We start from the raw sequence: 14,546 nt of genomic DNA, 5'->3' as shown, positions 1-14,546 counted from the left end.
CTTGTGGAACCTTTGGGCATGCAGTGTCAGCTGCTACTCTGTCAGGGTGCAACCAGTCCAGTTTTGTGATCAGTCTTCTTCCCCAATGAAACTCTTCAGGGCTTTTGCCCATGGCCGTTGCCTGGCATAGTGTGCTGGCATAGCAAGAAATCAGCCAGCCTATAGTGCCAATCCCCTGAAACAATGCGTTTTAGTAACTCTTTTGTCGTATGCCTTGTCAGGGGGTCTCTGTTTTTTGTCTTGGTGTTGTTGAATCTTGTCAATTTCATGGTCAGAGTCGACGTCTTCTCGTTGCTCAGCATCCTTGTGGTGGATGGCTTCTGCATGTGATGTGCTTTTGGCGGGCCACAATGCCTTCATGGCCCCTCCAGTGGCTTTGTCCGCCATGACCTCTTTCAAGGCTTCTTGGAGCGAGAGAGTTTTCTTTGTGAAAAGTTTTTGTTGGAGCTCTCTGCTCCTGAGTCCACAGACAAGACGATCTCTAAGTCTTTCTTCCAAGTCCATGAACTGACAAAGGCGCGATGCTTGCCTCAATGCTGCAATGAACTTTGTGGCCATCTCGCCGGGTTATTGTTCTCGCTGTTCGAAGGCATCCCTCCACACTATCACCGACAGCTTTGGTTGAAAATGGTCGGTGAGCCATTTCTTCAGGTCCACGTAAGTAACAGACTACAGTTGTTCTGGTGTGACCAAGTTCTCAGCGATGTCGTATGTTGCAGGCCCGCACACACAGAGGAGCATTGCGACCTTCAGATCATCTTCGGCAACTTGATTTGACCAGAGGTAGTTCTCCACCCTTGAAATGTTGGGTGACCATCTCTCCAGGTGCCTGACATAGAATTTTTCGAGCTTTCTGACCTTCGCCATGGTGAGAAGTCTTTTCAGCTCGTGCAATTAGTGCAATTTATATGACTAATCCCCATGTCTTGCATAATTTCCTCCTTCTATGGTAAAAATTATAAATGTTGGAGATGTTCAAAGGTTGTTGTTGTTAGCTGTGAAGTTGTGTCCAACCCATCATGACCCCATGGACAACATTCCTCCAGGCCTTCCTGTTCAAAGGATGTTCTATGGGATTCAGAGATCACATCCAGCCTTGGGGTCTAAAATTGTGAACCTGGGATGTAAACAATCAATAGATTGAGCCTAGTATACAAAAGAAGCTAGATTTATGTAGTAACATTGCGGAACATTGATATAAGGAGAGTATTATGTGGGCCACATTGTTGTTGGTTTTTTGCACACCTATGATTATACCTGTTCAAAAAGGGTAACTTAGCAACTTGTACATAATTTAACAATTTTGTATTGTGAAGTCTTCCACATGAGTCCTTAGAATTACTTAACAAGCTTTGTGGATTGCTTCATTGTATTGCAAATCACACTCACTTCTGAACCTTGCAGCTGTATTCCTACTTGCAGCAACTAAAATAAAGAGAATGTATGTTTTCCAGTCTAACGTTTGCAGTGATGAGAGTGAATGGCTGTATTGTGCAATGTTTCTGATAAAAGTATACTTAACAGAAGGTCAATTATCTGAGTTCCCAATTTATGGACAAGGTATTATCAGACCAATACAAGTTGTTATCTTTCTTTAACTTTGAAGTTGTGATCAAATCAGTGATGAGCTATATTACCAAACCATCTCCAGGTTTTGTTTAGATTTCCTGTCCATTATGAAAAATATAAAAAGATGGCAAAAGTCCCAGGCACATGGAACCTTGCTGCAGATCCAAAGACTCTTGAATTGATATAGATTGGTATATATCTTCCTCTTTTACTCCTTTAACATTTATTCAATACATTCCTTTTTGCATTTTACTCTACTTTGAGCCTCTAGAGTACATATAGACTCCCTGATGATCACCAAAAGGCAACACAATTTATAATTTTCCTACACAATATTGATCTTTGATCTTCCTTGATTACCCCCATAAAAATTAACTGAAATACATAATTTATTAATGAATTTATTAATGGTTCCATTTTTATTAAACAATAATGTTCATCTTATAAGTTTAAAGGAGTCCAACGATGTAGGGCACTCTTCCTCAGCCATCCAGACATGTTGGGGTGCATTTATTAAAGACAGAAATTCAACTTTTAACTCTTTCAGCTATATTTATTAGAAATCTACATATGAGAATTACTCGCTACATTGAAGAATTATTCCCTTAAATCACATTCATGGACAACTTTACAGCCATACTGTTCAACAAGTTTAAAAAAAAGATTTAAAGGTTTCCCCCGTCCAGTTGTGACTGACTCAGGGGGGTGGTGCTCATCTCTGATTCTCAGTCCATCATCATGTGGTCAAAATGAAAATACAGAACACAGTAACTTTCCTGCCAAAGTGGTACCTATTTATCTACTTGTATTTGCATGCTTTCCAACTGCTAGGTTGGCAGGAGCTGGGGTGAGTAACAGGAGTGTATATATGTTTTCTGAGGTTTTCGCGGGTGTTCGTATGTGGATCTTTGGTTATTCGGGTTTTTTCCCGCGTAGAACTAAAGGTGTAGGGGCGACGTTTCGACGGAATCCCATCCGTCATCATCAGGCTAGTGGCTTCTGCTTCCTTCTTCTGGGAGAAGCATGTGGCTGTTTGTTCCTCTTTTTTAAACACGAAGCCGAACAAAAGCAGCACAACTCACCAGCTCAGGTCTCAGGCTGGCAGCTGAGACCAGCCCATCCACTCAAAACACACCCCCACCCAATCAGAACACACCCACCATTCAAAACACACTCCCACCCAATCAGAACACACTTACTCCCCCACCCAATCAGAGCACACCTCCACCCACAGAACACACCCCCTCTGGCAGTTTAAAAAAGAGGAACAAACAGCCACATGCTTCTCCCAGAAGAAGGAAGCAGAAGCCACTAGCCTGATGATGACGGATGGGATTCCGTTTTGAGCATTTGGTAAATTTTGCTTTACAAGTCAATGTGGAAAAGGCCAAAGAGTGAAGATGAGATAAGGCTTCATCTCCTACTGAAAATATTTGTCAGTCAGGATAGCAAAGTCAATTCTCTTAGCAAACTTGGAGAAATCCACATTATTTTTAATTGAACCACAAAGAGAAATTCAGAAAACCTCGAGTATCTCTTAAAAGTTTTTTTTCCTATGCTCTTTGTGTACTTGGAATAATATTTCATAAGTTAACAAAAGATTTATTCAAACTTCTATAAAAAGACACAATACAATGAGTTTTAAAATAGAGAGTGAGAAATAACTGAGAGTAGAAAAAAGAAAGTAATTATATTGTATGTCTTTTAATGTCGGTAAATGTTATGGACTGAAATTAAATTAGCGCAAGGAAAAGTGCAGAAGTTTCATTTTATATATCCTAGAAATGCCTGGGGAGCTGGGCACATTACAAAGGCAGAAGGGTTGCATATATATGACATTCTTGTTATAATGTACTTTTAGTCTACAAAAGTTTTCATATTATTATTACAGCACATACAGGATTTGGTTACAAACCATGATTTAATGAATGCCATTCAAACCTGGGTCATTTGAGCATTAGTTGCAAAGTACTATTAGAGGAGATTAAAGGACTAGAAAAAAATCTCCAGATAAAGATACTTTATATATTACTTTGTTCTTTAGAAAAGATAATAGTCATATGACCCTGTCCTGCAACTTAAATGCCTGCAACCTAAGAGATCATTTAAACTTTAGAAAATGTGCCTAGAAGTTTTAGAAAGATATTCCATAATTTGCCCTCACATATAAAAATTGCTGCGGTACAGAACCGACTATATTATGTGATTATCTAGTGATTTTTCTCCTTAGAGAATGTGATTTCTTTTTTCTCAGAGTAGAATCTCATAATCCTTGGGACAAATCTTACTTTTGATTGCTCTGTTCACAGACTATAGAGTGCCCAGGAAACCTATTTATCCCACCCCCACATAAACAAACCAAGTTATCTGATAAATAATTGATTGAATGTGTAGAAACAAGATGAGTTTCTTTGCTTTTGAATAGAAGAGGATCAACACTGCAAAAGTCCTGCCTCACTAACTGCTAGAGTTCTTTGCAAATATCAACGAACTTGTAAATTTGTTGCTAATCCGGAAGACATTCTTCAGTTAGTATGGGGAGGGAAATGAATTCTTTCAGCAAAAAACTGGTAAGAAAATTTAGTAGCCATCTTTTTCTTAACAGATTTTCTCTGGGAAGAAAAATGTAGAAGATTAAATTTTGACTACATACTACTGTAAAAAATAGAGATACAGAAAATCAAATTAAGTAAGCAAGTAAGTAAGTGGGTGTTTCCCAAACAGCTCTTCTAGTCCAAATCAAGAATTCCAGTCAAGAATCCTGATTGAAAATCAGTCAGCAAGAATAATTTCTCTAGCTGGTATAACTGAATTCAACTTTTGGAAAAGTATTTGTTCTCTTTAAGATTTCAGAATCTTTGCCACTATTATTATCACAGCTTCTATTGATATGTAAATAGAATATGAATGGATAAATAATGCCAAAAGTTGGTGCTTGTCATCCAACATGTAATGTGCTAATTTGAAAAAGCTATTATCTCCATAAAGCAATTAATTCAATTAAAGGACTACCTAAGACCAGTGCTTTTTTTGTAAAAGAAAAAGGTGCCGGAACTCACACATGTCATACAACCCGCCTTGCCTATCCTACAAGGTTCCATCCAAAAAAGGTGCCGGAACTCTGTTCTGAGCGTTCTATGAGAAAAAAAGCCCTGCCTAAGACCAGCTGTGAGAGTACTATAAGAACTGGCCCTGCCCTATATAAATCTTACAGATTTTGCTTGCCTTCATTATAATGAAGTTCTCTCCATTCAGATTCATGTCCAGCTTAAAGAATCTCGTGAAGACCTACATTAAATATTCATTGATTTCTGTTGTCTGAAAGAGATTATAAACTATTGCTTGTTTTCTTGCAGTGCTCTTGCTGAGCACTGATGTTACCAAATTTCGGTAATGAAATGTCTGCAAGAAAACAAGCAAGCTAAGAGAGCACCAAGGACACCTCATGTCAACCCTGAGCTATAAATATTCTCCTTTATTAGATTATGAAATCATTTCCAAAGCTCTGGATTCTACCAGTCAAGTTCTATCATTAGGATCTTTGATAATATTCAGTCACAAAGTTGTGTAAAATTTGAGAAAAATCCAAATGAGGGATATTACAAATCCAATTCAAAAAGTTCTTCAAGAAAAAGAACCATTATTAACCACATTAAGAAATATGCAGCATATTATGACTGGAATGTGTGTGAAGCTGGGGAGACATTTTGGAGGTATGTCATTAATATTAATTTTGAGAGGCAATCGTAGGGGAGTTTTCCTCAAGAGCATCTGAAAAAATGATAAAATAACAGGTAACAGAATGCTTAAGCAAAAAAATCAGGCTTTTCCCTCTTTTATTTGTTTATAAAGAATTTCAGCCAATAATACTAGAATTTTATGAGAAAAATGTATTTGCTCTAGTCTTCTGGTCATGTAGTCTAAAGACACGCACCCACCGATACCTCTCCAAAATCACTACTCTTGAAAATTATTAATCATTGACACATACACTATATATCAGTCCCAATTTCAGTGTTATATACATTTAATAACTCTTTATCTTTCTTGGTACTACAGCAACATGTAAAAAGAAACACACAATGGCAGCACCATCTAGTGGTGGACAAAGAGTTGGAATAAGCTAACTATGTTAGCACTCATCTCATTGCTGAGCTCTTCACTTCTCATCCTTCTGTTCTGGTCTAGAACTACTCACATTGGCAAAAACCTTACAGCATTATTTCTTATCATAATTTTATTTCTTCTCTCTTCATAAACCCAGGGCAAGTTAAAAAAAACTTAGAATATTAAAATATTAAAAACTAATTTTCCTTTTGTATCATGGAAGGAAGGAAGCAGTGTAGCACCACAAGGTTCCATCCTAGGCCCAGTACTCTTCAAAATATCTTCATAAATGACTTAGTTGAGGGAATAGAAGGGGAACTCATCAAATTTGCAGATGACACAAAGCTGGCAGGAATAGCCAACACCCCAGAAAACGAGCTCAGGATCCAAAAAGATCTTAACAGACCTGAACAATGGGCCCTATCCAACAACATGAAATTTAATGTGGAGAAAAGCAAAGTTTTACACCTGGGCAGAAAAAAAATCAAAGGTACAAGTACAGATTAGGCGAAACCTACCTCAAAAACAGTAACTATGAGAGGGATCTTGGAGTCCCAGTCGACAAAAAAGCTAATACAATCCTTGGTTGTATAAACAGAAGCATAGAATCAAAATCACATGAAGTATTAGTACTGCTTTATAAAGCCGTAGTAAGACCACACCTGGAATACTGCATCCAGTTTTGGTCACTACATTACAAAAAAGATGTTGAAACTTTGGAAAAAGTACAAAGAAGAGGAACTAAGATGATTAAGCGCCTGGAGACAAAAACATATGAAGAATGGTTGCAAGAATTGGTTATGGCCAGTCTAGAGAAAAGAAGGACTAGGGGTGACATGATAGCACTATTCCAGTATTTCAGGGGCTGCCACAAAGAAGAGGGAGTCAACCTGTTTTCCAAAGCACCAGAGGGGAAAATAACAAATGGATGGAAACTAATCCAGGAGAGTAGCAGCCCGGAATTAAGGAGAAACTTCCTAACAGTGAGGACAATTAACCAGTGGAACAGCTTGCCTTAGAAGTTGTAGGTGCTTCATCACTGGAGTTTTTTAAGAAAAGACTGGACAACCATCTATCTGAAATGATATAGGATTTCCTGCTTGAGCAGGGGGTTGAACTAGAAGACCTCCAAGGTCCCTTTCAGTTCTATTCTGATTGAATTTGATCACCATTGAGTGGTAAATGTGGGGATGTTGCAAAGATGCAGCAAAAATCCATTGTATATCACTGCTCCATAAAATTCTCACTTTTATAAAGAGAAAGATGTCAAAGGCATCTTTGGCAATGGCAAAAGAATAGTAGCCAGCATAGAAAAGCTGATATGTTCCACATAGATACAGATAGAGCATCAGGATCTTAATGTGAAGCAGAAGGCTCCTAATTTCTGTTTTTGTTTTTTTTAAAAGGAAGATCCTTCATGTTTATACCATATCATTTACAATATGTTTCAGAAGAACTAGGTTGGGTAAATACCAGTTTGGCCATTGGGGTGGGATTTTGCTTTGTACTTTTTTCACTGTTCATCTAACTGGATCTCACTGGTTCATTTTTTTTCAAAGCAATGTTTCAAGAAGATATGTGAGACCAGCATTCGAGAAACTCTATTTATGCCAGCTTTGTTCTCACCAAAGCTTTGTGTTGGCCAGCCTAGCAAACAGATGCTTCACTATGAGCATACGATAATTTTGCAGAATTACACTGCAATTCTTTGTTTGCTTCTCTGAAGGAAGGGCTTCCAATGGCCTTACTTCCATGGATGGATAGGTTGACAGCCTAAAAGATGCCATGCTTTTGTGACAGGTTCCTACAGCCAGAACATCAGCTGTTGATACTGAATTAAAAGAAATTTGGATTCTTTTAATAAAGACAAAAATAACTTTAAACTAATTTTAATTACTTAGCCTGTTCTATAATTGACTGCTAAGTATGAAGTGGTGAAATTGCCTCCTTTATTTGACTAGGTCTGCTCCTTTGTGCATTCCAAAAGGCTTTGTTTTCAAAACTGCCATTTTTAAGTAATGACAGGAGGCAGAACTGTTTGGGTTTCCCTCATACATGGTTCATGTATTTTCATTTTGACTCATAAATGTATCTCTACTATCCTTAAAAAATAACTATGAAAGATGGTATTTTTTTCTGTTTGAGAATAAGTGTTCATAAAAAAAAATTGAGCCAAGATTGTTCAGCTCAATTGAAACTCAGTTGAATTCTTTTAAAAATAATCATTTCTCTTTGTATTTGTTCCCAGGAAAGAGTTGCTAGTAAAGGCAATGAATGCACTATAATAACATCATCATCCCCTTATCATGCTCTACTCATGGAAAGAGTAACAATATCAGTTATTAGAAAAATAATTGTCCCATTCAAAGGAATAGGTAAACAAAAAGTGCAGGCTTCATGTTTTGATTAATCTTAAAGTAATATAAAATGGATAGGTTTTTGTATGAATGATTGTAAATGAGAGACCAGGCAATGAGATGCTCTGCTGAAAGGTGTAAATGGCAAAAGTTGAAAACCTAATCAAAGATATAGTAGGTAGCTTGGGGAAAAGTGAGGATTTTAACATTCTCCTTTCTGCTTCTTGATCTGAAGGCAAGCCAAGTGCCAAGTATGGTTAGTACAATGTGGTTTGCATGGAACTAAGAGTGCCTGGAAAGCTCTTTGGTGCAAAATGTGATAAGTAGCACATGCTACCAAAATAGTGCTATCTAGCTTATGGTTTGATTGGTAAGAGTTGGTGTCAACTCTTAGTGACCAGACTGATAGATCTTCCCCAGGATTATCCCCAGGACCCTCAGGTTTACTCATCTCCACTGTAGTTGAGTGCATCCATCTTGCTGCTAGCCATCATGTTTTCTTTTCTTTTCTTTTCCTTTCCTTTCCTTTTTTCCCCTTTTCTTTCCTTTATTTCATTTTCCCCTACATTATGGACTTCTCAAGGGATATCTGTCTTTGCATAATGTGTCCAAAATATCTAGTTCATGATATTCAGACCATGCTATATTCATGTCTGAAAATCCCGCAGTGATTATTATTTTCCAGATGCTATTAGTTCAAGGTTTATTTCCTTGCAGGTAGTCTTGCTTAACAATGGTAATTGGGATCAGAATTTCCATCACTAAGCAAGTGATTGTGGCTGGCGGAGGGGGTATTGCTGAGGTATGAGTAGAGCTGGGCAGAGGGTGATGTGGAATGCTGGAGGACATGCAGATGGCTGCTTTAATGCAGCATAACCTCAGAGAGTTGTGGGCAGTGACTGGGGAGTGCAGGAGGACACACAGATGGCTCTCATGCCACAAGGGATAGGGCCTTCTCAGTGGGAGCGCCTGCCCTCTGGAACCAGCTGCCGGTGGAGCTGAGGACTGCCCCCGACCTCCGATCATTCCGCCGGGGCCTGAAGACCTGGCTTTTTCAGCTCTCGGGCCCAGACTGAGGAAGAATTTTTAATTTGGGGTTTTTTAACTGACTACAGGGTTAATTTAATACTTTTTAATTTGTTCTTAATTTTTGTATTTTGGATTTTTAATTCCCTGTAAACCGCCCTGAGTCCTCAGGGAATAGGGCGGTATATAAATATAACTAAATAAATAAATAAATAAAAATAAGTACAAATGGGCAGGGAGTATGCTGCAGAGTGTGGGAGGGCATGTAGGTGGCTGCATTGGCACAGCATAAGTGTAGCCAATGGAAAGTGTCAGAGCATGCACAGTCTTATTGTGCAAGATAATTCAGAAGTAAACAAAATAAACAGTGGTCTATAGTAAATGATGGTTTATCTTACACTATCTACAATATCATAAACCAGGAACAATATACATACAAGTGCTAATACAGCAAGATCCAACAAACCACAGTTACAGCAGGAAATGAAACAATAGAGAACACATCATCAGAGCCTTCCCTTTATACAAAGATTCTTAAAGAGACACAGACTCTGCTGAGTCATTCCCATCATTGCATCTTATATCTTACATTACATAAGCTGGTTAGCTGTTAAATCAATACCTTGACAGGAAGGCATGAGCATGAGCAGGCAGACAGGCAGGCAGGTGAGGCGTTTTCTGGGAAGAGGAAACGCTATGGAAAAAATGGCAGGAGGAGCACTTTTCAGGACTGACTTGCCATCTTCCGTGTTGGCTTCCCACAATCAAAGTCAATACGGAAGCCGGTAGGGAAGCAAATGCCAATCACATGATGATGATGCAATTTGTCATAAGTACACATCAGTTGCCAAGCACTTAAATTGCAATCACATGACCTCAGTGGTCCTGGAACAGCCAGAACTTTGAAGACCAGTCCTAAATATCACTCATTTATCATAACTCTGAATGATCACTGAATGAGTAGTCATTAATTGAACGCTTCCTGCAGTGTTTAAACATCTTAGCCTATCTGAGAGATCTTCTTCCTAATTATAAAACTCTGTATATACTAAAATCATACTACAACACACTGAGGACAATTCTAACCAAACAACTGGAAGGGTTAGAATTAGTAATTCTGCAACAAAAGTAATAAAATGGAAAAGCCTGACATAAATCCAAACTCAAGTGTAATATTTTCAAAGCATTTAAAAATAAACATTTTCACAATGAACAAAAAAAATCACCAAACTTGAGAAATATTACATGCCACCAAGCTTCAGTGGCAAATTGCATTAGTGAATTGAAACTGCAGCTTCAAAGGGGGAACACAATCCATCAGGGGAAAGTGATTTAGCCTCCACACTCAGCATCTAATAAAAGTTTGACTAGTGAACCTTTCTGCATACATCAAACTTTATGTAAGGAGTTCATTTTATTGAGGAAATGGGAATGAAATAAATGACTTTATAATCATAATAGCCTCAAATTAGAATTTTAGGCAACATTCCAAATGATTTTTAAAGTGTGAAGTGTGTGTGTGTGTGTGTGTTTCTTAGTATATATCAGTTTCAGAATTTTATTACTTGCAATTAGCTAATCCCAATACAGGTGATTCTTCTTAGTTAAAAATTATAAAATAAACTAGAAATACAGATGCATGCAACTTAAAGCATGTATGAAAGTAATCCTGAAAGTTATTGACAAAAGGCCCAATGAGGTAAAAAAAAAAACCTGTTTGCAGTAATTCGGATCTCATATTGATTGCTTACAAAAATTTCCCATTCCTCTTATATCAGCTCAGCTCAATTATAACTCCTTTCAATGAGATCTTTTTGTCACAGCTCTCCAAATGTTTCCTTGTTATACAATCTTTATCCAGAGTGTTCTGCTTGCATAGCAAAATTGTTATATGAGATTAAGGTTGTGATGTCTGGCTATTGATTTAGCAGGGTATTATCTCAAAGTATTTCTGCCTCCCCACTGCCTGAAAAATCTTTGAGACATATCGTTCCCTCTTTAAAACAGCTCATCACTGATGTATCACCCAAGGATCTATTTTGGAGTGAGATTTCACACTGAATGAACATTATCCTTGATAGAATTTCTAATTCATAGCTAGCAATGAGGCATTGATTGAAGAATGTTAAACTGGGGTTGAAGGGTACATAAATACAAATGTGTCATAACTGTTTACAGCAATGAGTTACATGCTTAGAAATAGCCATCTACCTTATCTCCCAGAAGTTTTGGGATTCTTCTATTTTTCTAGTTGGTTTTGTGGGATTACCACTCTCATGTTATGGAGATCTGAAGAATAGAATAGAATAGAATAGAATAGAATAGAATAGAATAGAATAGAATAGAATAGAATAGAATAGAATAGAATAGAATAGAATAGAATAGAATAGAATAGAATAGAATAGAATAGAATAGAATAGAATAGAATAGAATAGCAGAGTTGGAAGGGACCTTGAAGGTCTTCTAGCCCAACCCCCTGCTCAGGCAGGAAACCCTATACCATTTCAGACAAATGGTTTTTCAATCTCTTCTTTAAAACATCCAGTGTTGGAGCATTCACAACTTCACCATAACCTCTCCCTAACTATCATTTCCAGCTTCAAAGCTAAAAATGTTTTGGAGAAAAGGGGATTAAACTACAACATCTGATGAGACCTATGAAGTATGGCTTCTCTGACACAATCCCTGACCTCTGAAACAGAGGCCCCTTGAAGGTTCAAGCAGTCCAATCTTCCTATCCTTTAAATGAGGCTTGGACCTGGCTTTTTCCTGGGCTCTGGATTAGGCAGGGGCCTATGTTCATCTAAATAAGATTATGTTTCATTATGTATGTATTTATAAAAAAATAGTATACCTGCAGCATGTTTATTTCCCCTTACTTATGGTCATATTTTATTTTCTTCTTCTGTTTTTACATACTGTTCAACTACTAAGAGTTGGGCAACCTTATAAATTTCAATTAAAAACAAATATGATCAGTTTGACAGCAGAATCAATTACTTAGTGCAGTGGTGGATATGTTGGACATATTCACACAGTTATTGGATGACTTCAAACAGAGGCTAGGTAGCCATCTGTCAGGAATCCTTTAATTTGTATTATTGAACTGAACTGAGTGTTGGACTCATATGCCTAACTGGCTCCTTCTAACTTTATGAATTTATGATTCTGATAATAATAATTAAAATTTATTGTCCACTTATTATACATCACAGCACAATCATAGTCCCATTTTTCACCTTATGGATTTATCTATTTTTAGCCCAGAATATGAACTATATTAAACAAAGTCTGTTCATTTTTTGAAAAGACACTAATATTCAGCTTTTAATGTGGGTTTCTGAGTCAAGCTATATTTTAGTAGTATTTTTAGGTGGAAGACCCAAGGCAATTTTGATGATGTGCCATATGCTAAGCATAGTAAGAAAAAGGCAGAAAACTAGTCATTAGATAATCATGTAAGTTATACTGGTGTGCTTTATAATGAAGAATGGCACACAAATAAATACTTAATGTTCTATTTATTACTGCTAAAATACATGGATATTGAAGCAAAAGTAAAAGGTATTGGTGGACTATATAAGAATAAACTACTACAGATTTTAAGTATTGAATTGGGGAGAAAATAGCAACCTTTAAAAGTGGGCTTTTTTCTGTTGCTTGCTTGACTGAGAGTTCTAAAAACTCAAATTCCATTGAGTCTGCAAGGATAACAACAGATAGGTAACTTAGAAACAGCAGAATTTTATTAATCAACCAATAACAATTTTTAACAATTGTTGGATAGGGACCAAATATCAGGATCATTGAGATCTTTTTGAACATTGAGCCTGTCTTCTCAAGTGTCAGCAATTCTCCCATAGTTTTGTGTCACTTACAAATGTAATGAGCATTCCTTCTATCCCCTTATCTAAATCATTCATGAAAATGTTGAAGAAGATTGGTATCAGGACAAAAACTGAGCTATGAATATCATTTCATACCTCCATCCCTATAAACATAGATCCATTAAGTACTATACCTTTAGCCAAGTACAAATCCATCCGGTAGTGGGACCATCCATCCCACACTGATCCTTTTCATCACAAGGGAGAATATGGTTCCCTATGAGCTGGGGTTACAATACTCTATGTCAAGGGTACCATAACCCCCAAGCCACAGTCTGCTACCAGCCCGTGGCCACCAAAGCAGCAGGTGAGCACACAGAAGTTTCATTTGCACATGTGCAGGATTTAGGTTGCCTGTGCAAAAGCATTTTCCCCCACCAAAGCCCCCACCAGTTTATGGACCAAAAAAGGTTGGGGACCCCTGCTCTATGTTACCAGGTGTCCCAATCAGATGAGTTATAGTATATATTAATTCTTGGACTTCCTGTTTGGTGGTCGACAGGACGACTGGGAAAAGCTGATGTTCCAGCTTTCCAGTCTGATTTCTCTTCACCCAGCAACCTTTAAAGGGTTGTAAAGTTGCCCTAGAGGGGCAACAAAGAAGGAGGAACACTTCAGGAGTTCAGTAGGTTTGGGAATAAAGGGTGAAACATATAAATTACAAGTATTTGCTGATGATTTAGTATTTATTTTGGAAGAACCTCTGGAGATGATTCCTAATTTGTGGGGAAAGATAGAACAGTATGGAGAAATAGCAGGATTAAAAAGAAAGAAAGAAAAAACTAAGGTAATAGTAAAGAATCTTACAGATAAGCAAAAAAACCGAATGGCAGAATCAATAGAGGTACAGATAGGGAACAAGGTCAAATATTTGGGTATATGCTTATCAGCCAAATGCTCAACAATAAAAGAATACAACTATATAAGGATATTGAAGCAAATAAAATTAGACTTGGAAAAGTGGAAGAATTTGCAACTGTCAATACTAGGAAGAATTGCTACAGTTAAAAGGAATATATTGCCGAAGATTTTATTTTTATTCCAAACAATTCTGATAAAACTTGAGGAAAAAATTCTTCTAAGATTTAAATTCATTAATTTTGAAGTTTGTTTGGCAAGGAAAGAAAGCTAGAATAAAGATGAAAATGTTGCAAGATGCTAAGGAAAATGGAGGTTTTGGGCTACCTGAGTGGGCTTTGTACTATCAAGCAACTGTATTAACATGGGTGAAAGAACGGATAACTGTCAGGAATAAAAGGTTGTTATATTTGGAGGGACACGATTTACAATTGGGGTGGCACGCTTTTTTGTGGTATGGGAAAAATAAAATTCTTAAGTATTTCCAAAATCACTATATTAGAAATGCTTTGATAACAGCATGGGAAAAAATTAAAAATAAAATATATGTAAAAATTCCAGGGTGGCTATCAACGATGGAAGCTTTTTCACATCCAAACTTGGTAGACTTTGAAAAAATTGGGACATATAGAGATATTCTAAATACTGATGGGACATTAAAATCGAGACAAGAACTGGAAAATCAGGGTATCAACCTGTCATGGTGGGCACAGCTACAATTGCAAAATAGATATGAAAAAGA

This window comes from Vipera ursinii, assembly GCF_947247035.1.
Source record: "Vipera ursinii genome assembly, chromosome: 3".
NCBI classification, from domain to species: Eukaryota; Metazoa; Chordata; class Lepidosauria; order Squamata; family Viperidae; genus Vipera; species Vipera ursinii.
The sequence above is the reverse complement of the archived record's forward strand: the minus strand, read 5'-3'. Positions refer to the sequence as shown.